Source organism: Ambystoma mexicanum, chromosome 3p (genome assembly GCF_040938575.1).
Source record: "Ambystoma mexicanum isolate Mex_15411 chromosome 3p, UKY_AmexF1_1, whole genome shotgun sequence".
In the NCBI taxonomy this organism is placed as follows: domain Eukaryota; kingdom Metazoa; phylum Chordata; class Amphibia; order Caudata; family Ambystomatidae; genus Ambystoma; species Ambystoma mexicanum.
The window spans coordinates 910,702,217-910,727,633 of NC_090925.1; the positions used below are offsets into that span (position 1 = coordinate 910,702,217).

General features: G+C 46.4%; 1 long non-coding RNA gene across 1 annotated transcript in view; it reads right to left on the reverse strand.

Moving 5' to 3' along the window:
- Positions 1 to 10,576: 10,576 nt before the first annotated feature.
- Positions 10,577 to 25,417, reverse strand: part of LOC138579648 (uncharacterized) — a 30,160-nt gene continuing 15,319 nt past the window's right edge. The window contains exon 3 of the long non-coding RNA XR_011304108.1: positions 10,577 to 10,625. This is a non-coding gene — a long non-coding RNA (uncharacterized lncRNA). The remainder of the gene's footprint in view (positions 10,626 to 25,417) is intronic.

The window sequence follows — 25,417 nt, forward strand, 5'->3', positions numbered from 1 at the left end:
ATTTAGAACTTTTCTTGTGTTGAGTTACGTCTTTCCTTTTTTTGAACATTGATACACTTTTCTAGGCCAAAGACATTTTCCCTTTTCACCTTAAAGTGATTATAAGAATGTGAGGGCCAGAATAGTACTTTCAACACAGGACATTTTGCTTTGGACATCTTGACACCGGACAGGCCCTTAGTTTTGTTTTAAGTAGGGAAATACCTCTTAGAGCGGGACAGAGAGGGATTTTCCAACCCTCTTTTTGTTTCAATGGTTAATGTCAAAACCATTTGTCCCCTGCGTCCACGCCTCATTCGTGGCTCCTCACAGAACGTTGTGTATTAAAAGGGTATTTCACATTCAGTGTCTCACACTAGGTGACAGAGGTAGAAGGCACGATAGGGACATTCCTACAGATGTTTTGATGACTACAACTACCTCTGCCAATTAGCCTGGTTGTTCACAGGATAGTATAATTCTCAGGTAAGGCAGCTGACAGTGCAGTTCCTAAGAAGTCCTTTAGCCATGTTCCAGTAATGGACAAGAAGTCCAGGTCATGCTCTAGTAAAATGTTCTAAAAATCAGTAGCATGGCGGGCATAGAGCAGGCATTTATGAGGGACCATTTCACAGAGGAAGGATTGTTAAAAGAAGGAGAAGTATGTGGACTGTAACAAGTTGGATTAGCTTCTACACATTTTGTGCCTAAAAAGGCTTTATCAGGAGTATTGGTATCCTTCGAGTGGTAAAGTAACAATGAACCAATAGGGTCTGGTAACGTAGAACTCAAATTTAGTATGGTAGAGAGGGAGCATGGCTTACAGCAGTAAGTGGTGATACAATCCCTAGCGCTATCAGTAAAGGACTCATCACAGCAGATTTCGGTCCTGATGGGCTTGTTAGGGGTAGGCATCAGTGCCGAAAAATGTTGAGCCTGGTGTACTGAGCTATTAATAGGCTCTGAGATAGGAGTTTGATGAGGAAGGAACAAGTTGCTTACCTGTAACTGTTGTTCTCCAGCATGGGTCTGGCATGGATTCACATGCTCATGAATATTCCCCGTCGTCAGGCCGGGAATCCTCGGTAAAGAAAAAATCACTATCAGTTTCGTTTCTGATCTGTCTTTCTCAGTAGTAACCAATCACTAGCCTCTGGGTCATAGTGCCCCCAGCCAATGACTGCCCTCTCCCTAAGCCCCGCCTCTGGCAGCCATCTTCAGATTTGGTAGCACGCAAAGTGGCAGTATGACCAAGTGAAGAGCCGCAGAGGGGTAGGAGGGAGGGTTCGCATGTGAATCCATGCCAGACACATGCTGGAGAACAACAGTTACAGGTAAGTAACTTGTTCCTTCTCCAGCATGGGGTCTGGCATGGAATCACATGCTCATGAATATAAGAATACATAGCAGTACACACATGCACAACCAACGGGAGGTGGCAAAGGCTCAACATTAAGCATTACATCAAAAACTCAACATTAGGCAATTCTTACCTCCTCACCAGGCTCACCTTAGGTGAACAGGTTGCGCAGCACCGCTTGGCCGACCCTGGACTCCTCCCTGGAATCCCGGTCGATGCAGTAGAATCTCGTGAAGGTGTGCGTCGACCTCCACGTAGCAGCCCTGCAGATGTCCAGCAGGGGCACACCAGACAAGAACGCCGCGGTAGCAGCGATAGCTCTGGTCGAATGGGCTCTCGGACGGCCAGGCAACGGTCGGTTTGCCAACCGATGACAGTGCATGATGCAGCCAGAGAGCCATCTGGAAATGGAAGCCTTCGAGAGAGCCTTCCCTTGGTTCACAGGTCCAAAGGTCACAAATAGCTCTGATGTCTTCCGAAAACTCTTTGTGCGGTCCACGTAGAACTTCAGCGCTCTAGCCACATCCAGCGAGTGCAAAGTCCTCTCGGCCGGTGACGAAGGCGACGGGAAGAAAACAGGTAACACCAAGGGCTCTTTGAGGTCGAAGTCCGACGGCACCTTGGGCATAAAGGAGGGGTGCGTCCTCAGCACCACCCTCGTGTCGTGAAAAGTCAAGTATGGGGGCTTCCAGGATAGGGCCTGTATCTCTCCCACTCGTCGCACGGAGGTGATGGCTACCAGAAACGCAGTCTTCCATGACAGGAACATCAACGATGCCGAATGCAGGGACTCGAATGGCGCCCCCATGAGCCTGGTCAGCACCACGTTGAGCTCCCACGCCGGGGCAGGGGCCTTCACCGGCAGGAACGATCAGAACAGTCCCTTCATAAATTCCTTCACCAGGCGATGGGACCACAAGGACGCCCGTCCTGTGGTTCTGGTGTATCGAGAGATCGCAGCTAGATGTATCTTGATGGAGGCGTGAGCCAGTCCAGCCTTGGCCAGCGACAGTAGGTATGGCAGCACTTGAGGGGCCGTAATCCGTAGAGGGTTAATCTTCTGTGCACGGCACCAGACAGAGAACCTCTTCCACTTATGCCCATAGCACTTGAGAGTTGAGGACGCCCTGGCCTTTGCAAGGATCTCTCTGCAGTCAGCCGGGATATCGTACCCTCCAAACTCTAGTCCTGCAGGAGCCAGGCCTGCAAGTTCAGCGTCTCCGGGTCGTGATGAAGTATGGCGCCTCCTTCTCTGGAGAGAAGATCCGCGTCCGTCGGCAGCTTGACGGGTGGGGACGCTGACAAGTCCAGAAGGTCCGGGAACCAGATCTGCCTTGGCCACGCCGGTGCGACGAGGATCCTCCTGCACCAGGACCTCTTGAGCTGGTTGACGAGTCAGAGCAGCAACGGCAATGGAGGGAATGCATATAGGAACAGGCCATCCCAGGGGAACGAGAAGGCATCGCCCATGCTCCTCGGCTGGGGAAACCTGCTGGCGAACGTCTGGCACTTGGAGTTCATCGCCGTCGCGAACAGGTCGATCTGCGGTTTTCCCCATCGTCGGAAGAGTCGATCCACTTGATCCTGGCGTAGTTCCCACTCATGGCACGAGCGCAGCTCCCTGCTGAGCCGGCGATGGTGTTCTTTATCCCTGCCAGATGAAAGGGCACTAGAAACATCCCTTGGGCGACGGCCCAATGCCACATATCCTGGGCTTCCTTGGAGAGGGCTGGGGATCTGGTTCCTCCCTGCTTCCAGATGTAGAACATCGTGGTGGTGTTGTCGGTGAAGATTCTCACCACCTTGCCCTTGAGGGACGGGAGAAAGGACCTGAGGGCTCAGAACACTGCATGGAGCTCCAGGATGTTGATGTGAAGTGGTTTCTCCTCCGGGAGCCAAAGGCCTCTCGAATGAAGTTCTCTGGTGTGCGCTCCCCACCCTTCCAGGGAGGCATCTGTCGTCACCGTTATCTGGTGGGATGGGGTCTGAAAGTCTGTGCCTGCCATCAGATGAGCGCGGGTGCCCCACCACTGATCGCTCGTCGGAAGGTCTCTTTGAGCGGGATCCTGTCCTCGAAGCTGCCCGTCGCTTGGATCCAGCGGGCGTCGAGGAACTCTTGCAGAGGGCGCATCCGAAGCCTGCACAGGCGCACGAGATATATGCAGGAGGACATCATCCTGAGGAGGGACTTAATGGACCTCACTCTGGCCACGTCTGTGGCCAGCAGACGCTGCACCTTGCCCAGGATGGCCTTCGTCCTTTCCTCTGACGGTGAGGCCAGACGCGCCACTGTGTCGAGCTTGGCTCCCAGAAACAGTGCGACTTGCGACAGGACCAGGTGGGATTTGGGAAAGTTGATGGAGAATCCCAGGTCCGTGAGCAGCTGGACGGTCTTCGCTGTGTGATCTACGGCGAGCTCCCTTGTCCTTGCTCGGATGAGCCAGTCGTCCAGGTTGGGGTAGACGTGGATCCCCTGCAGGCGGAGCCGCAGCACCACCGGTGCGAGGCACTTGGTGAACACCCTGGGTGCCGACTTCAATCCGAACGGGAGGGCCTTGAACTGGTAGTGCCGTCCTTGGACCACGAATCTGAGGAACTTTCGGCGTCCTTTCAGAAAGGGGATTTGGAAGTACGCATCCTCAAATCCAACGACGACAGGAAATCGCCCTCCTACAGCTGTCCCAGCACATGCTGGAGGGTGACCATCCGGAACTTCTGTGCCTTGATGTACTTGTTCAGTCGTCGCAGGTCCAGGATGGGGCGCCATCCTCCTGTCTTCTTTTTCATGAGGAAGTACCTTGAGTATACTCCGGAACCCCGGAGTCTCTTCGGGACAAGCTCGATGGCACTGTTTTTGAGCATCGCCCTTACCTTCAAAAGCAGTTGAGGGATGTGATTTTCTTTCCTGGCCACGGGTGGAATGTGGGGGCACTTTTTTAGAAATTCGAGGGCATGCCCCTGGGCCAGGGCGTCCAGCACCCAACGGTCGGTGGAGATGGACTCCCACATGCTGACGAACTTCGCCAGCCGGCCTCCCACCAGGGTGCTTCGGTGGGGGCCCGACACCGCTGTCGGTTCAATCTTGCTTGGAGGACGCCTTGCCGCCTTGGCCTCCCTGGCGGCGACGGTGGGGTCCACCCGACTTGCCTTGTCCTCTATAGGCTTCCTGAGACGAGAAGCGGGCCGCTTGGCGGTATGTAGAGGAGCCACTGCCGAATCCCTTGGAGGCACCCTGCTTGCCTCCGGTGCTCCGAAAGGATGGCCTTCATTGCCGGAGAACGCCTAGGGCCTTAGCTGTCTCCGTGTCCGCCTTGATGGCTTGGAGGGACTCATCCACTGTTTTCCTAAACAAATTGTTCCCGTTGAACGGCATGTCCAAAACCTTGGCTTGTACGTCCTGGCGGAAATCCGTCGCCTTGAGCCACCCTCGTCGTCTAAGGCAAACGCGGTTGCCTAGCTGGCGGAAACCGCGTCAGCAATGTCCGTAGCCACCGTAATGGCCTGATCCGACGCCACTTCGCCTTCTTGCAAGATCTCCAGGGCCTCGGCCCTCTTTTCATCCGGTAGGAAGTCCAACAGGTGGGTGATCTTGTACCATAACTCCCTGTCGTAGCGGGCCAGGATCGCGAGGGCGTTGGCCGCCTTAATCGTTGTTTCCGCCGACGATATAACTCGTCGTCCCATTGCGTCCAGCTTCTTTCCTTTGCCGTCCGGCGGGGAAGTTGACGCTGAGGCTGATGCCCCCCCGCTTTCTTCTTGGCCGTGGCTGAGACGACCGAGTCTGGGGTCGGTTGTGCCCTAAGGCATAAAGGGGCCGCGTCGGGGACCCGGTACTTCTTCTCGTACCGTTCCCTCTTGGCAGGCATCATAGACATGTTCTTGAGAAGGGTGAGACCCTCGTCCCAGATGTCATCCAGCAGAGGCACGGTGAGGACTGTCTTCCTCTTGGCCTCGCGCCGTTGGTAAAGGAAACCTTCCTTCTTCTTCTCTTCGGGGCAGAGCTGAAAAAGCTTGGATGCCCTGGTGATCATTGCATGTAAAGATCCAATATCGTTGGGCGGGGAGGCCCGGGCTGGGGGCGATGGGAGCTCTGTCCCGTCGTCACCACCGCCGTCGGGGGTGTGGGTAAAGGCTGAGCAGGCCGTGAGGGCTGAAAAGGCGGGGCTGGATCGATCCGTCTTCTCTTGTTCGGGGGGCTTCCTGCCGGGCCTGGTTATGGCTCTGGCTCCTCCGTCGAGCCTAGTTCTGGATCCTCCGTCGTCCGTAAGGGCAATCTTGTCCTTATCTCCGAACATAAGGATTGTATCGCCAACAAATTGGCCGCCGAGTTATCCTGCGGCTCCGGAAGCGACGGGAGCGACGGGTGACTAGGACCCTCACCGGTGCCGCCGTCTCTCTCGTCGTCACCTTCGTCGGGATCCCTCCCGTGGGGACGGGCCTCTTCGAGGCCCTCTAAGACTTCTACCAGCTCCTCCTCAGACGCTGTGTCCGTGTCCATAATGGCCACCGCCCCCCCCCTCTTTTTCCGCCGGGGTCTTCACGGGGGTCTTTTCGATGGGTCTGAAAGAGGCTTCCCTCCACGGAGGCAGGGAGACTCTGGGCCACGAGGTCGCCTCCACTGGTGTAGCCTCCACAGACTGCGCCAGGGCCGCCGCGACTTCCTCGATAGAGGCCTTGGCTGGGTGAATCAAGGCCTTTACCACCTTGTGTGGGTCTGTGGCCTTCACCTTGGAGGGAGGGTCACCACCTCGCTCCCCCTCGGCAGGATCCTTCGAGCTTGACCGGGGCCTCTCCAGAAGCTTCGCTGGGTTCTCGGCCTTCCTCTTCCCTGAGCCAGAGCGTTGGCTCGTGGTTGATGGCGCTGGAGAGGGTGCGCCCTGCCTGGCAGCTGAGGAGCTCAACCGTTCGGCGCTCCCGGTGCCCGCGGACTCGCGCTGCTTTGCCTTCCATTGGGCCCCCGTCGCCGGGCCGCCCTCACAGGACTTAGAAGACCGCTCGGACTTCTTCTTCTTCTTCTCACCTGACGGGCTCTTTCCTTCCAGCCAGTTGGAGAGACGAAGGTGTCGGTCCCTGATGGTCCGTTCCGGCATGTTCCTGCAAAACGCACAGTCCTTCTCCACGTGCGTTTTGTCCTCATGAAGGCAGTAGAGACATTTCGAGTGCTCGTCCTCCTTGAACACATTCTGCAGCTGGCATCCAGGGAAAACCCTGAACAGCTTTCCGGGTGTCAAGCTTCCTTTCTCCTAGGCCATGTTCGGGTAGGCCGCAGAAACTTCTGGAATCCTCCAAGAAGCGTAACTCGACAAAATCTTCACCCTTGAGGGGCATAGAAAAATCCGACACGAATCCCCGTTAATCGGATTTAGAGACGGAGGAGCTTGAGGCTCTATTTGACCGAAAAATGAGAAATTCTCTTTGAAAAAGCACGAAAACGCAGCAAAAGCTCAAGAGCTAAACACGAGGACTCCCAACACTTGAGCGTGTGGTAAAAATCTGAAGATGGCTGCCAGAGGCGGGGCTTAGGAAGAGGGCAGTCATTGGCTGGGGGCAGTATGACCCAGAGACCAGTAATTGGTTACTACTGAGAAAGACAGATCAGAAACGAAACTGATACCGATTTTGTCTTTACCGAGGATTTCCGGCCTGACGACGGGGAATATTCATGAGCATGTGAATCCATGCCAGACCCCATGCTGGAGAATAGGGATTGCGGGAGATATGGTCAAGTCCTCCTTGTAATTTGTAAGATATTTTGATGAGAATATCACTATGACGACGCCGGCTGACTTCCATGAGCATCCAGGGTCAAGTAGGGACGGGTAGCTATTGGCTAATAGAGCAAGCCAGGGCTGGTTGAAGCAAGCGACCCTCAGTTAAGTGATTACAATAGAGGGCAAAAGTTCAAGTTAGTACATAACAGACCTAGATAAAACACCTAGAGTGCTTAATAGATGGCCAATTGGAGGGCACTGCAAGTTGGCGGCATGCAGTGTGTCTGCAAGCCCGCCAGGCACACCAGACAAAATAGGCCGACACAGGCCAATTATGCCTTTAGTGCCCAAAAGTGCTAAACGTAACAACAACTAAACGATGAAGCTTGGGAAAAGTAGTTCAGGGGAACCACTGAAACGAGTACGGGTGAGAGGTAAGACTAAAGGTCAAAAGACCCAATAATGTAACAACGCAACAGTTAAAAGGTTAAGAACAAGCTTAACTCAGTCTTTGCAAAGTAAGGTTGATATTATCAATGTTAATAAAATGTACTGCCGGGTCGGCACTGGTACTGTCAGAATGAGCGCTGACACAGGCTAATTCCGCCTGTGGCGCTCAAGAGTGACACGTGTATCAGTGATGAAACCCTGTAAATGGGATAAGTAGTTCAGGGGAACTACAGAAACAAGTGAGAGGTAAGCCTAATGGTCAAAAGGGGCAATAATGTAACCCAATGCATTGCATAATGCATAAATCGCCCTGAAAACTTCAGAACAGGCAATCATTTGGTGACATTTGGTATATAAGAGGCTGGCAGAAAAGGCTAAGTCATCTATAGATTTAAACAGGAATAACACTGGCTTATACAGTGGCAGCACTCCCACTGCCAATACATGTGCAGCGAGATCCAACGGAGGCATGGCAACATCCACTTGATGATGCAGGCTGCTTGTGGCTATCATAGCTTGGCTGACGAGGGATGAAGTCTTGCCATGACTCCCATTCTGCCTAGTGCAGGCCAAGTATGTACAAAAGCAAAGAACACTGTACTATTCCTTGCTCCCACATACGCCCATGCTCACAGAGAAGGGAAGGGCAGTAGCCAATTGTGCTGCCCATGGCAGGAATAGGCCGGTCCTAATGAAGGTACTGCCCAGAGTATTTTTTTTAAACTAATTTATTCAAATTTTCCAAAAAACAAGAAAAACATACAATAACTTCAACATATACAACCAAAACCCCCTGTATATTACAACAATAATTAAACTTCAAACCCGCCCCCCAAGCAATCCAACTAGAATGTAATGACCAATCATAAAACCTAGGAAAAGAGAGAAAGAAGTAAGGGCAGGGGAAAAAGAAGAACAAAAAAATAGCCTGTGTAGGCTGGGTGTACAAAGGAGGTAAAGAAGAGTCTTGCTATATTATCGAGAATTGCCCACTTTCAGATACCTTGATAAATCGACCCCCATATTTCCTCTAGGTCTGGGTATTCCCTCATAATTTCAGAAGGGGGAGGCAAGGTTACCCCACCCTCAAGCATTGTCACTAGCAGCCCAGTCTGCATCTTTCCAATTCCTCAGACCCTGCCTTATAAGTCACAATCAGTATATGCTAGGGACAAGGTTGGTCTGGGTGTGTTCTACCAACAGCGGCGTATCTGCATTAACAGTAGATCAAGCGCCACGTATAGTGATTTCTGTGCTTATAATAACAGGTGAGAGCATCCTGACTTATGAGGTTGCTCGCATTTCACAGGAGCACCTTGCACATTGCTTTCTGAATGTGCAGCTGTCATCCGCTACTGCCTGCGTTGGAGAACATCATGGGTGATTCTGTCTTTGAAAGAAGAATGGGTCTGACCAAGTCTCCGTCTCTGTCTAGTGATCAATCCATAACTCTGTCCTTCAGCAAATAACGTCTTCCTACATCTTCGAAATATTATGAATGCATTCTTGCGTTGCAGATGTGGTACAATGTTGTACAATGTTCTTAGGAACCGGAGTGGTATTCTCCTTATGTCAGCTGATGTCAAGCATATGATTGCTCTTGGAATAATTACAGCTCACAAATTCAGGAAACTCTATACATGATATGATATTTGATAAACTGATGACATTGTTAAAGCGATGCAAGCATCAGTCACTCAACCTGACCTATTTTGGTTATATTTAAATTCAATACATCCAACGATCAAGTTCACTTTCCGTATTGTAAAAAAAGTCAACTCTGGACACCTTTGTGTCAGTATGACTTTGGCAACCAACTGGATTATGCTTAAGAACATTGACATGTCAGTAATGTTGATGCTGACAATAGCTCTACTAAGTTTCAATGGTGTATTGTTTCTAATTTCTCATTCTTTCAGAATCACAAATGACAGTTTTGATGTATCTCGAGTATTTCATCAGGCTATACACTTACTGGTGATTCCTTGTCAACATTTCAAATGTAGCCATATACTTCACATTCTTTTCCAGTGTGGCTTCTATTACGATATGATTAGATGTCCACTACAGGGTTGCCGTACTATGGTTGGCACTACATACCCTATATAAGTGTGATATGTCAAATCTCCTACTACTTTGGCTGTGATTTATAAGTGTCTCCCACCTATGGATTTGCAGGAGTGGGGCTAGCATCTATAAAATTCTGCAAGAGTCTCATCTTGAAATCACCCCAGGTGGTATGTCCCCTCTGTAAGCTCATCTCCAGGGTTTGGGATGGAGCCGTTGCATAGTACTACATCCTTATAAATGGCAGTCATCCACTGTCAACTCGCAGTGAGTCTGCTCAACAGGGGGGCATGACTTCTTAAACAGATGCTCATATCATAACTACAAGACACATTACAAGACCTTGTAATATCTTATAGTTTGGTTTTTTAGTAGCAGACTGCCTGTCAGCAACTTGAGTCATGCATCCTAGTGCAGGTACTTTGTAATGTGCTATTCATTTAGTTTTCCAAAAGCATTTTGGGTAGTATGTCTCTGGTTTACTTGGTAGATATTTGTATGGCACTACTTTCTACATCTAAATTAGTAAGGACTGTGAAGAGGCTATGATTGATGGAAGGTAATGACAGATTATGCCCTGGTATCATTACTCCTTGCTCAACAGTCTCGTAGCTAATTTTACATTCCACCCACACCTGGGTTCTTCTGCTTCCTTGTTTAGGAATAATTACAAGACAGGCAGAATACAAGGAGGTGCAGGGTGTTATACTCCACTTTGGGAGTAGGGGATCTGGGCGTTTTAGACAATTTGATTGGTTTCTGTCTGGAAGGCATGGAACCTTCATGTGTAGGACTGGGACAAGATGGGTGGACTTGAAGTAATGATGATGTCCACACGTAATCTGCCATTATCTAAAAATGTAGGACTAGGATATGGGGTCATTAAATGCACCGCCTAATGGTCTTACAAAGTAGAAGCTAATATTTAGTGAAGGCACATAGCTCTTAAGTTCCAGCTTTTATGGTTTTAGCCCTTTCCCCACATAAATATCGACACTGAGACCATAACTCACGATCCACATTCCCAGGATCATCCGATGTTGGGGGTAAGTAAGGCCCTGCAGAAAGAAAAAAAAACGTTATTACTCACAACAGGCTCATTGTTATGTACATCTTCCATTATCTCCTCACTGCATCATGGCATTGTGTGTAAGGCCCTGAAGAAAGCCACATTCTGACAGAAATAGCCTAGTAATTAGCAAATTATTTTCACCCTTCCATCAGAAGTCAATCTTGGAAAATGCTGCAAGAAAAATCACTTTTCAATAATGAATAAATATGCGTTAAATGTGAACTACCCTTTTCTTAAGAATTAGTATATTTTCTTGTTATTTCGAATTTGATTTCTTTTTCAAACAGCTACCACGTGGATTTATGGGGTTCCCACCATATCATGCAGTAGATGACCTATTCCTGCACTGTCCCAATTGCACTTACCTCTGTACTCTCGCTTTATTCAAGCAATTTTGTAATTCATTATGGAATGCATTTTAGTAAGTAAGGTAGGGTTTTCTCAATTATTTTTTGTTCATAAGAAACATACACTCCGGTAAAAATGCCCAGATGTTATGATTTTAGAGATCAGAGAGGAAGTGTTAAGTGCTATCAGTGACAAACCAACCTGCAGTCCTGCTGACCATTCAACTATTATGCAGCTGATCACTATATCCCAAGCTGATACCTTCTTAACATGGGAATTTCAGACCTTCTTTTGAATGTTTGCCTTGTTTCTTTAAACACAGTCTTACTAGGTTATTCTTTCTGCACAGCACAATATTCCTCTGTGGTGATTGTCTTTGGGGGGCAAGTACAAAGGCGTCACATTAACTGGTCATAATTGAATTCAAGTGCTCAGTTTTTACCCCTGGAACAGGATAACCAACAGCGACGTTGGACGTCGGAGTCAGCGTCTCACAGAGCTGTAAAGGATCCATAGACAGCTCTACTCGCAGCTTCACCGCTTCATCGGACAGCGCTGCTGCAATGCACGTTTCATGTCCCAATGTAGGGAAGAGGTTAAAGTTGTGCACTTCATATTAAAACAGTGGCGTGGCTAGGTTACATGCAATGTTGATGCAATGTTTCAATTTAACATGTGCTCAGTGTAGCTACATGGATTGGGATACATTTTACTTTAAGTGCTGCTTTTGCGTTTAGTTTTGATACATTTTAGATTTGTATCACGTGTTAACATAATAGAAGTCATGCAGACACAATGTACAAAGTGTAGTGCTTGGAGTGTACAGCGAGGAGCTTTATGCATGCAAAAAAGAGAAGTCTGCAAGGGTAAAGCCACTGTGAGGGGTGTGGTAGTCCTGAACAATGTATATGTGGGATTCAATAATGGTTTATATGGAAGACATTTTCTGGGATATTAGGGGAATATGGGGTTCGTTGCAAGTACATGGAAATATTGCAGATCATCATTCCCCCATAGCTGAGTGTAGGCCACAGAGAGTTTGGTTTGCAGAGGTGAAATTTGAATGGCCTGAAGGGTTGAATGACCAGGTCAAGGAAGGAGGAATGAAGCAAACCAACTTTGGACAGCTGTCAATAGCATCAAATTGTTACATGAGGCAAAGATTAAATGAAGTGCCATTGGGTCGTGGGTTTACGATTACATGGGATTGTGGATTTGAGGAACCCATCTTCCAGGGAGCACGTAGTCTTGTCGTATAAAAGCTGCAACTTTGTTGAGTACTGGAAGGAACTGTTCATTTTCAGCTTCACAAGGTTGACTAACCCCTTCCGGCTGACTAGATGCAATAAACTTGCTTTTCTGACAAAGTGCATTAACTCTTTGTTGGAGATGTTTTTTTGACATTGGATTTTGGAGTCACATTCCTACATTTGGTGAACCGCAATGCGATTTCCAAGCCTTCCGAGCTGGGAGGTTAGGTAAAGGCAGTGTTGTAGTAAAACACGCTATATGTGAAGGCATCATGAAGCAAGACACAGACAGCAGATTCAAAGTTCAAACAAGTATAGCTTTATTAACTTAAATGTCAGGTTGGTTGAAGGCCTATCTTGCCTATTCTAAGGTGGGATTCCCCTACCTAAAGAAACTAAGGATAGTCTGAGTCAGTAAGTTCAATGCGAAAGTCTGTCTGTGTCCAACACCTATAACCTATACTTGCCCTCACAACCAAAGCTAAATATGTAGGGTTGTCAGCAACAAAAGAAATAGGCCCTCATCACAAGTTGGGTGGTAGGGCTTAAATGCAGCCATAACGCTATTACTTCCGCATTTAAGGGCAGGCCCAATCATGAGTTGGGCAGACATTTTGGAGTTTTACTTCCAATTTTTTGCTGGCAGTAAAAATCTGCATTTCTGCCTGTTTTCAGCGCTATTACTGCCGGCGCAAGTAACGCTGCGGTATTATTGCCCCCACAACCCCATTGGGTCCAGAGGAACCAATTGGGAATGACCAATAACCACCTAACCACTACTCGTGATTCGGTGGCAATAGCACTGAACCGAGTAGCAGTAGCACTATTTGCACTGGCGGTATTATCACCAGGATACCCTCAGACTCGTGAAGAGGCCCATAGTGTTCTAAATGAAAGTTATGAGTTTCTTCCAGTTCTGATATTGCTTTCCAGATCCCCTTCCCCAAGTTCAAGACAGTTCCACAAAGGCTCAGGGTTTCTTTCCCCGAGAAAACAACACAGCTCTACAAGGGTCTTGGGGTTTCTTTCCCCAAGAAAACAACAAAGTTCCACAACGGTCTCAGGGTTTCTTTCCCCAAGAAAACAACACAGTTCCACAACAAAAGGCCTTAAGGTTCTCTTTCCCAAGGCACTCACAAAGTTTACAAGGTCTTAGGAATCCCTTCCACAAGACGTCAATGTGTTCAACTGGCCCAGTTATACTTAGTTTTAATCTCTTAATATACAAAATTAGTCCCATATCAACTTTACACTCCTTCTAATCCCTTGCCATTTTATATAGGCAGGACAAAGACTGATATCCAAATGGATATTTCCCAGCTGTGAAAGGTACAGTGAGCAAAAAGCAGATGGCTGCGAACTCTCAAAGTGGTCAATAACCACTGAACAGGTTATCATGCTGTGTTCTTTCAAGAGAGGGGTGTCTGCTACCTTTTTTGTATTTTTGGAAGGAACTTGGGGTTGGTCACCCTAAATTATCTGGGGGCATCCAGACGTGGACTCCCTGCTCACTGTGCTCAGAGAGGCACAGCTTCACCTCACTGATGAGGCCCAACAAGGCTGAAACACGTGTATGGGGTTGCTGTTGGTACTCTTGTTCAGAAAGGAATTGCCATAGCATTTCAGTGCTGGACTGCCCATGTAGGCGGAACAAAGACTGATATGCAAATGGATATTTCCTATCTGTGAAAGGTACAGTGAAGAAAAAGCAGATGGCTGCGAACTCTCAAAGTGGTTAATAACCACGGAACAGGTTATCATGCTGTGTTATTTCGAGAGAGGTGCGCCAGCTACCTTTTTTGTATTTTTGGAAGGAACTTGGGGTTGGTCACCCTAAGTTACCTGGGGGCATCCAGACGTGGACTCCCTGCTCACTGTGCTGAGAGGCACAGCTTCATCTCACTGATGAGGCCCAACATGACTGAAACACATGTATGGGGTTGCTGTTAGTACTCTTGTTCAGAAAGGAATTGCCATAGCATTTCAGTGCTGGACTGCCCATGTAGGCGGGACAAAGACTGATATGCAAATGGATATTTCCCATCTGTGAAAGGTACAGTGAGGAAAAAGCAGATGGCTGCGAACTCTCAAAGTGGTTAATAACCACTGAACAGGTTATCATGCTGAGAGGGGTGCCTGCTACCTTTTTTGCATTTTAGATAGGCAGTTTGTCTCTGCTTTACTTCAGCAATCTCTCTTACACATGTGGATTTGTTCTCTGAATATTTCCTGGACTTTCATGGGTAGGGTACCCCCGGTCTAGGCTCAGTTGTCGCACCACACAGTCCACCCATTGTAGTCCACGCAACCAGTAACCCTAGGCTTTCTTGCCCACACAGGTTCTTTTGCCACTATGCCTGTGTGCTGATTCAAATTCACTTGGTATTCTCCTCACCAGCCTTTTGGCTTTGCCACAATGTGTTTTCCTCTTTGCCAGTCTCTTGACTTTGCCACAGTGTGTTCTTTCATACAGTTCACTGTGTGGTGCTCTCTTTCCTTCACCACATTACTTTCACACTCTTCTGTGATATTCATTACTTGCTTTTCATAGTGTTACATATAATTCATTCTTTGCTTTTCAATATATATTGTGTGTACTTCAGACAAGCTTGCCTTCCATTCATAGGCTTTATCAAAAGCTTTACTTTCATTTTGTATTCAATATTTCTTAGTTCATCTTGTTCGTATTGTTCACTACAACCCTTCATCTTGGGTTCCCTTTATCTTGCACATAACATTTTGTTCGGCAATTACTTCTGTCCTGTAACAGCCCCCAGCAGCGTGCCGGCATGAGTGCTCCCTTTTGTGCACTCACCGGTCCCTAGCGGCTCTCCCGGGTTGCTGCTTTGCTCTCCTTCTGCTCCACATACACGTCTCTCTGGTACTGCAAGACCCGCTCGCACTTCTTTCTTCTTTCTGTGGGCTGCTGCCAGCTCTGCTCGCCTCTCACAAACGCTGCCATAGCTTACATCAATTGGATTCCTTCCGTGCCCCACAGCTCATGCTGTGCGCTCCCGACCAGGGAGGCTCCCCTCACTGTGACCATCTCACAGCCCACTCAAGCCTCGGCGCAACAGTCTCTCCTGGTACTTGCCGGTGCCATGGTCTCCAGGCAGGACCCTCCTCGGGAACCTCCTTCTCCACAGGATTTCTCTCTCCTCAGGCCTGACACGCTTCTCTCCTGCTGGTCTCTCCGGTCTGATTATAGGCTCCACCTTTAATGCACCTGCAACTACTTCACAGGCTGCAGGTGCGAGTCCTTGAGCCCATTTGCCTGACCATAGTTATTGATGTTCTCTGGACATGCCTGACCATCACAACAGCCTTCATGCCTCTTCCTCGTCTCAGTACCAGAGTGGTGAAATAAAATGTTCGTGTGTACTACTTCTAGTCACCTCTTCCTCATCGCAGTACTATAGTGGTGTGACTGAGAGGGAATGATAGAATGGGAACAGTCTGTAAAGGCAGGGGGAGGGTAAGGTTGGTTAATACAAGGAAAAAGGGGATACCCTGTCTCACCTGCGGACATCCTCTTCTCCAATCCCCAAGGACCTTCCACCCAGGTGATTTTCCTTAGCATCTCTAGCCCCAGGGTCAGGATCTAGTGGTCATGACCTTTCCTTGGGCCTGTGAGAAGAGGCTATTAAGGGGAAATAAGTGAGGATGGCCTCAGATTTCTCACATATAGTAGTGATAAAGAAAGAAGAAAGAGAGCAGTGTTAAAGTGGAAAACATTGCACTCCTTTGTGCTCAAGTAAAGGAGATATATTAATAAGAAACCATGGTAATTGTGTTTTATTGATATGTTGCTGTCTTATGTGTACAAATGTTTATGTGGATTTTTTGGAGAAAGGTGATGGTGGTGTGAGGGAGAATGAGGTGAGTAATTATTGAGAGGTCTAAAAGAATTTGGGGGAAGCATTGACTTTTGTTCTGAAATTTTAGTAATTTTTGGATAGCTGCTGGATCGTTTTATTGTTGAAGTATTTCTTTTTGGATGTTAGATAAAGGTTGTTTTGGAGTTTTGAGTGTCCACTGGATCATTTATTCCAAATGCTTCCAAGGGACAAGGAAGAGATTCTGGAGTACCACAAACAGTGGGTACAAGAAACTAAGGGTCGGATGTTCAGATCTTGGCCCAAAGGGGACATATGATAAAGGGGTGTTGGAAAATAATATGTATACCTTTTTCATTAACAAGGTACAAGGGAAAGAAACTGGAGACAAGGCAGAACATCTTAGAGCTGTAGAGGATGTTCGAGGAGGCAAGGGGGCCCCTGGAGATAAAGTCAGGGAAATAGGGCAGAAGCACAGAGGCTTGGAGACCCCTACTGCTCGCTACCTTATGGGTGTTTTCCTTTATCGCCCCCTGCCATATACACTAATCGCCATATGAGCATCCATCGTCTCAAACCTCCACCCCAGAAGTTGTGAGGAGGAAACAAACAACACCACCAATGGCTAGGCTAGCAGAACCGTTAAGAATGGAAACAGAAGGCGGAATAATGCCTCCAATGGCCAGGAGAGAGCAACGGTTGATAATTGAGGAAGAAAATCAAGCACGTAGAACTCTAGAGGAAGCAATGCAGAAGGCAGAGGAAGAATTGGCACAAGTAAGGCAGCGAAGAAGATAGGAGCAGGAAGAAGATAATGAGCAAATACCAAAGAAAGATTGGGATCAGTGAAAGTTGGGACAGTTTCTTTTGTGGTCATCAAAGATTTCAAGGTGGACCTTGCAGAAGGAGGTTTTGCTTTGAAAGCGGAACTTGAACCGCCAGCTAAGAGAACCGGTGCACCATTTATTTGTTTTATTTATTTGAATTTATAGAGGCGCTGTTACAGAGGATTCACTTGGATCCAAAGTGACAGAGGAACAAAAAGAAATAGGGCAGACAGTTACATAGTCATTTGCAATATTATAGTAGGTATGTTCCAAGGTTACAAGGGAACTGTCTGAATGTAAGGTCTAGTTGAAGAGCTTGGTTTTCAAGGCTCTTCGGAACACAGTGAAGCAGGTTTCCTCTTTGAGCGTAAGGGGCAAAGCGTTCCAGTTTTTGGGTGCTAACACCGAAAAGCTAGCACCTCCAGCTTTGATTCTTTTAAAGGCAGGGACTGTGAGGTCGTGTGAGTATTGGGCCTTGAAGGATCTTGAAGCGTATACGCTTTTTGACTGGGAGCCAATGGGTGTCTCGTCTGGCCTGTGAGATATAACCCCTCCTAGAAATGCTTAGTGCCTTTCTAAGGGCATTATTTTGTGTGATTTGCAATTAGTTCTTTTTTTTTTGAGGTGCCTAAGAACAGGACATTACAATAGTCCAACTTGGCCACAATGGTGACTCTGGCTATAGTAAGGCAGTTTTTTTGCAGAGAGAGGTAAGGTTTTAATGCATTCATGATTTTAGTCGTAAGTACCGCTGACAATGAGATGGCACTGACTTGACGCTTCATTGAGAGAGTGGAGTCCAAGTACACTCCCAGGGTTTCGACTGCAGCAGAGACCGTGATAACTGTATTCTCAGTGCTGAAGGAACTGTATTGACTGTCGAGTTTGTTAAGAATTTCCTTGGGATCTACCAGTAAGATTTCTGTTTTGTCTCCATTGAGACATAACCTGTTGGCTGCCATCCAGGCCTGGATGTGGGCATAGGTCTCTGCGAGGGTGTTTGAGTCTTGTTCATAGGAGCCGGAGAGGGGGAGGAGAATTTGCGTGTCGTCCGCATAGTTTGTAAATGCTATGCCGTGCTCATCTAAATCATTGAAGAGGGGTAGGGTGAAGATATTGTAGAGGGTAGGGGAGGTACATGAGCCTTGTGGGATTCTGCGGTGGATGGGGCAGCACACGCCTCATCAGAGAAGACTCTCATGGCTCTTCCTTCCAGGAAGGAAGTGATCTAAGCTCTAGCTTCCTGTGAGAAAGGGGCAGCTTCCCTGAGGTGTATACAGAAGATTTTATGGTCAACAAGATCGAAGGCGGCAGACAGATCAAGGAGAAGGAGCAACGCTGGCTTGCCTTTGTCCATTGTTTCCAGTAGCTGATTCTTAAGGTCCAGCAGTGCTGACTCAGTATCATCATGTGGACGGAATCTGGATTGCCTCTTCTTTAGGATATTGTTAGTTTCTAGTTAGTTCTGGATCTGCAAGTATGCGGCTGTATCCAGAATTTTTAACGAGAAAGGCACGGTCGTAATTGTTCTGTAATTGTTGGGAGAGTCCAGATCAAGGGAAGTTTTTTTTAGCAACGGTTGAAACCATTATTCCTTGAGGGAGGGACGATACCAGAAGCAAATGAAGCATTAATAAAAGCTGTGAAAAATGGAGCTAGTTAATCTGCACAATTTTTGATAAGGTTGGCTGGGCAGATGTCACCCTTGCAGAAGGACGGCTTGATATGTTTTATGATCACTAAGACTTCTGCCTCGGTCATTTCTCTGAAAGCAAAGGGCTTTGTGTCTTTATTATCTTGAATGACACCGGGGGCACAGTGACTTTGGACAAGACATTGTATTGAGAGTTCATTTTATTCTGGAGGGTGTTTATTTTGTTCAGCATGGCATGTTGAATATTGTTGCATCACACTTAGTCTTTCGCTGTTTGTTGGGTGTTGGTTGGAGGTATGACCAGTTTACTGAATATTGCAAACAGCTCTTTTGACTCAGATTTGGCATTGGAGATTCTAAGGTTGTACGATGAGGATTTAGCTAACGTGATGGCCATTTTATATTGTTTGGCAATAGTTCTGTAGGCCTCTCGCTTGGAGTCAATGGGGCAGGATTGCCATTTAGTAATCGCAACATGCTTAGGGGATCTTATGTCAAGTAGCTCTTGGGTGAACCATGAATTGGAGTGTTTAATGGGTTTAGCTCTTTTTCTCTGTAATGGGGCAATGACATCTATTACTTCTTTGAGAGTGGAGTTGTAAAGTTCTACAAGATCCAATGGGTTGTTGGAGAATGGGGGCTTTAGAGCGGAGGCCTCTAGGAAAGGTAAGATCCTGTCTTTGATGAGGAGTCGTGCAGACCTGGTCAGGGCTGACGGCACCAGTGAGCTGGGTTTGGATGTGATTCTGGATGGGATGTGGAAATGTAAGAGATGACGATCAGTCCAGGGGCGTGGGGTATTAGAGCTGATGTCAGCTGCACAGTTGTGATCAGCCATCCATTCTAGTATATGAACTTTGGTATGAGTCGGGTTAGTGACTCTCTGGATAAAACCCATGTCTAAGAGAGCTTTGGCAAAGGCTTTGCCTTTCTTGTGTTGGGTCATTGAAACCAAGGTTGAAATCTCCCAGAAGTATTGCTCTATTGTTGTCTCCTAAAAGGTGTAGAAGATTACCTTGGAAGTCAAGAAGAGGGACAGGTGGGCGATAGATGATGTGGAGAGTTATCGTATTGTTAGGTGAGTGGGATAGTTGAACTGAGAAGGCATCAACGCCCTACCTATCAACATCAAGAAGGAATCATCCTTCCCACACTTTAAAAAATTGCTCAAAACTAGCTTATTCAACCAGTTTTAAACACAGCTCTGTCACCCATCTCCCACATTATCTCTGTACCCCTATTGTATATAATTGTATATAAATTGTAGATATTGTAGAAATGTAACCAAAACTGTACTACCCATCTGTAAAAAGCATCACTAACACTGTACCTGACTTGACTGTAACTACACCATGATACCTCAGGGTCTGGGCATATAACAAATGTAATAAATAAATAAACAAATAAATAAATCAAAGTTCTCAGCAGTTGAGGATTTTATTTGTCTGTAATCAAGGGATTCCTTGATAATAAGGGCAACACCTCCTCCCTTATTGGTAGTTCTGTCTTGACGGAATATGGTACATCCAAGTGGGAGGGCTTGGCAAATGGCTGGTCCAGATGCTTCATGTAACCATGTTTCCGTAATGGCAGGAACATCAAGATCCAGGTCTGTAATCAAGTCATGAATCTCAGTGGCATGCGCTGGTAAGGAGCAAGCGTTGATAAGAGCACATTGGATTTGGATAGAAGTGGTTTGATGGTATTTCTGTTTTCTGTGGGCTTTCGTGAGCTAATACCCTTGTAGATGGTTAGCAGGATAGTCGGATTAGGTCTAGGGTTAGGCATGGGGAGATGAGGAGTTTGTCTTCCTTGATTCCTTTTATGTGAGGATACTATGTGTCCAGAGCGAGATCCCAGCCATTGATTTCTCAGGGACAGGGGCATAGGGCAAGTGAGGAACTGAGGGCATTCAGGTGAACCTTGTATCTTGTGTGGATTAAATGTTAAATGGTGTGAGGTGTTATAAGCTACAGTGGGTGTCCTGGCGGATGGGGCAGGTGCGTGACTGAGAAGGGCTGACAAGTAGTATGTAGGGGGAATATCTTCAGAGCTAGGCAACTTAGGCTCCATACTGGAGAACAGGGAGGACAGGCTTTGAGCAGGCGGCACCTCGTAAGGGGGGGGGGGGGGTACGTAACTTCACAGAGTTAACTAGGGTAGCGTGCACATAAACAGTTAAGTTGGTTAGTAAAGTGATTTTAACTGGCTAGGTCTGGGAGCTTATGTTTGCCCAGCTAGGGCAGATCTAATAACTTTACTGACTATCTGTATATTAACAATCTGAGCTAGGCATGTTAAATTCAATCAATGAGATAACTGTACTTTACAGAAGATGGATTAGGCAGCACAGACAAATTAACTATAGTACAGAACTATGGACGATTGTGTAAGGCAAGTGGTTACATGTACATTTTAGTAAAGTCAAAACAATGCAACGTAAAGAACGTGATTTAGAAACTATTGATTGAAAATGATGTATACAGGATGGCGGAAAAACAGTTGATAGAATGTACAGCAGGGCAGAGTGATGGAACAAAGCAACGAGGTAGGTAGAGGGTCTTGCAAATGCCTTACATACACTGGCAGACCCAATGGAGACTTGAGCACAGATTAATACAAACATTGAGAAGTAGTTGCTCTTTAGCACACCTAATAGTAGCATAGGCTACAATTCAGTATGCTCAGAAAAGGTAAGGGATGTAGTAGAGGTATAGGAAGGGGAAGAATGGGAAACAGGCTGGAATGCCAGAACCAGCCAAAAGGGAAATCCCACCATGGGGTCTTAGGATGCACTGTGGTGGTCTTGTAGCAGTAATGAAGTATAAAGGGAAAATGGGAAAGATCCTGACAAGGTTAAAAGGAATGCAATTCCTGTTACTTCAGAAGGGGTTGGAGAGTGCACATTATGTCCAATTGTCACATATGGATGGGAATAATCTAAGAAAATCACTACGCTCGCTCACTACAGGGGCAGGGGAGTGGATGTATGCATTAGAAATACAAACAGTAGGTGTTATATTGGCCATCGGATATATGAAACATTTCTTTACTGATCTTTTTGGGGATCAAGCAGATGTAATTTGGGAAGAAGAGGGGTATCCAGAGGTACAGCTTGATACTAATAATTATGATGGGTCACATTTAATAATTGCAGGGCAAACATTTGGGCAGCTTTGATTCATGTATCCCAATATGCTGGATATTAATTCAATTATGGCTAAAACCATGAAGGTGGAAGATGATCCCGCCACATACATACAACAGACTCAGGAGATATGGAGAGCAGAGACAGGGGAGTCATGGGATACAAATGTGGCCATATTTTATCATGTGCTAAAGAAGGGACTCCCCAAGGAGGGCAAAACACAGCTGTATCGTAGTTACATTATAGCCAGTTAGAATCCAGATACAAAAACCTAAGTGGTAAGGGCAATGTTCAGAAAAAGAAGATTTAGTTGAGACCATCCTAGCAGCCCCCTCCTTGATAGGAGGAGTACCTGTGCCTCAGGTAACAATAAATAATGACGTAGGGAATGAACTAGAAGGCCTGAAAAAGAAACTTATCAGGACGGAACTATAAACATGGGTTTATAATGACAGAATACCTACGTGCACAGGCGGCACCGGATGGTCTAATCATCCGGATAGAGCCAAGAATATTTTTTGATCAGATCCAATTCCGTAAAAATTGGAGTTACATAGCCAATAAAAGCACCAGAGACTGACTGATCTTAATAATCAACACGGCCAAAACTTTTTCCACAAAATTCCACAAAATTGATGACAAAAATTGAACAAAAAAGGACTCATTAAAATCCACAGAAGTCCTGTATAACTTTAAGAAAAAATGGGAAGACCTAGACATCCTGATCAAGGAATTTAAAGAACTTAATCTTAATTAAAAAAAGCTTTAATTAAAAAAAGACATTTCGGCCTTTTCCCTTAAAAAACATCTATCCCTGCGTCATAGATAGTTACTATGATGAACCACAACCAGCGATGGCACAGAAAACATCCTACCCAAACAAGAGGGGGTGGCAACCAAGGCAAAATAAAAAACGGAACACGCCAGCCCTTTGGAGCTTTAGCAATGGAAGCTCAGATGAGGAACCGTGATCAATCAGGCGATAGGAGGGTCCAATTCCAGGATAACACCAACCAGAGAGGACACAATGCAAATAGGAAGTTTTTTTTATACTGAGGCCAGAGAGGAGGAGGTCAAGGGAGAGGTCAAGACCCAGGATCCCCCGCAGTCACCAGGAGCAGGGGCAAGGGATTACAACAACCTCAGAACTATTAGTAAGGAACCTCTCTAAACATATTTTGGCCCCTGCTGAAATACAGGTCTGGCAAAAAGGCCTGGGTTTTGTGCATACAGTCCAACACAATGCTTTTCAAGCAAGGATTGAGTTGGCAAAACTGATGAGTAACAACCGACTACGTCAACATTTTGGTATACTCGACCAGAATCCCGATGAAGGGAGGGAGACAGATGTCACCGGATTACACTCTAAATCCACTTTCTATCCTCAGAATGTATCTGCGGAGTCCCTAACCTTTGAGACGGCCATTCTAAAGAAACTGGAAGAGATTGAAAAGGAAGAAAAAGTCAGCTTTCAAAATGTCTCTAAGATAGAACGGAATGCTCTCCGTGACCTAAGTAACAACAAGGCAGTTATCATTAAACAGGTAGATAAGGGAGGGGCCATTATTGTGATGAATTCCAGCGAATATGACCAAATGGTCACCACACTTCTTGACATGATGAACACGACAAAGCCCTTACAGGGGATCCTACAGAATCACTCTGTGGTGTCATCACAAACATTGTGGAAGAGGCAGCGTGTAAGGGATACATCAGTGCAAAAGAAGCTGCTTTTCTAAATCCCCAAATTCCAAAAATACCCGTGTTTTATGCCCTGCCTAAAGTGCATAAAGGCACCCAGCCTCCCCAGGACGACCAATAGTGGCTGGGATCAAATCCATTTTGGAACCACTTTCTCAATTTGTAGAGGCCAGAGATCCCAAAGATACAATCATATCTGAAGGATCCAATGAGCATTCTTAATATGCTCAATAATGTCACTTTCGATCCAAATACACAGGTTCAGGCTACTCTAGATATAGAAGCCGTATATACATACATCCCAGAGGCGGCTAAATTACAAATTGTAGAAAATGTCTTACGTGAGCTAACTACACCACCAGAGATCCCGATAGAATTCATTGTACAATAGGCGTAGATAGCACTTACCAAAAACTTTTTTTGTACAAAGAGACATTTTATCAACAGTGCTCTGGCACAGCCATGGGAGCTACCTTTGCCCCTTCCTTGGCTAACCTGTATGTCACGGACTTCGAAGAGACACACATATACCAAACATCGAATCCATTCAGATTCCAGGTCACCCTGTGGACCAGGTACATCGAGGATGTTTTGGCAATCTTCACAGGAACCTCGTCATCATTCAAAGATTTCTTGACTTGGCTAAATTCAGGGAACAGGTACCTCAAATTCACACATTGCATATCAAAAGATACCATCCACTTCCTCCATGTGGAGATAACAGCGACTCAAGGCAAATTGGCAACAACGGTCTTTAGAAAACCAATGGACCGTAACTCCCTGCTAGATTTTTCTAGTTTTCATCCCAGGAGTCTTCGAGAAAATGTGCATTTTGGTCAATTTCAACGATATAGGAGAAACTGCTCCAGCCTGCAGGAATATGATACACAGTCCAGAATACTTACAGATCGTTTACTCAAACGTGGGTATCCTAAAAAAACCATTAAAATTGCGAGGAAACGTGTGAGAAATATACCCCGAGACATCACTTTACAACAGAAAGAGCACCCGGCAGGAGAAAAAACCATTACAGCGGTTTTCAGCTACTCCAAATTAAGAGGGAAATTATCAAACTATGTCCCATAGTGAATGTAGGCCTTGTAACTCTACCAACACCTCGCTTTGCGATGAAAAAAAGAAGGAATCTAAGAGACACATTAATACACTCGTAAATGCCCTTAGATGAGGTCACCAATCAAACCACACTATGGAACTCTGCAGTGCCACTTAGCCACACACCATGTGGCCAATGTAATGCATGTACATTAACAAAATGAACCAAGACCTTGGACCTTGGGCTCAATACGCCTTGGAGGCAAAATTCCCTGACAAACTGTAACACCTCAAATGTTATCTATATGATAAAATGTCCATGTAACAGGAAGTATATTGGCATGACTACCAGGCCAATCAAAAGTGCATACAGGAGCATATGTCCTGTATTAGGACAAAATAGGAAAATGCCCCATTGGTTGAGCATTTTATGTTGAAAGAACACCAGACAAATGAACTGGAATGGACCATTATTGAGAAGGTTAAAGGCCCCAGAGGAGAGGGAGATATGGCCAATTTATTACTGAAATGAGAACAAAAATGGGTGTTCGGCTGAGAACAGACAAAAATGGTCTGAATGAAAACATCCCATGGCACTCCCTTGCATTAATTACATGAAAATATTGTTCCCTTTTTAATAAGTGTGGAGTTATTATAATGTGAACTGTATACCCAACAGTATCGAATCTCCTGAAACTAACCCATTGCCTAATGGGTGATATAATGATTTAAGTACGTGGGGTAGCACTATTACCCTACCATTGTTCATGTGATTTACCTGTTTTTTGGAGGAATGTACAATAACATATGGCGCCCTTGCTGTCCTTATCTACCATTAGAGATGTATTAGCCTATGAAGTGTAATAACGCTTTACATCCCTTTGTTATTCACTTTGAGGGATGCTAAGATCCTGCTCACTCAAGAGAAGGAATCTTTACCATCCAGGGTTGCCCATGTATT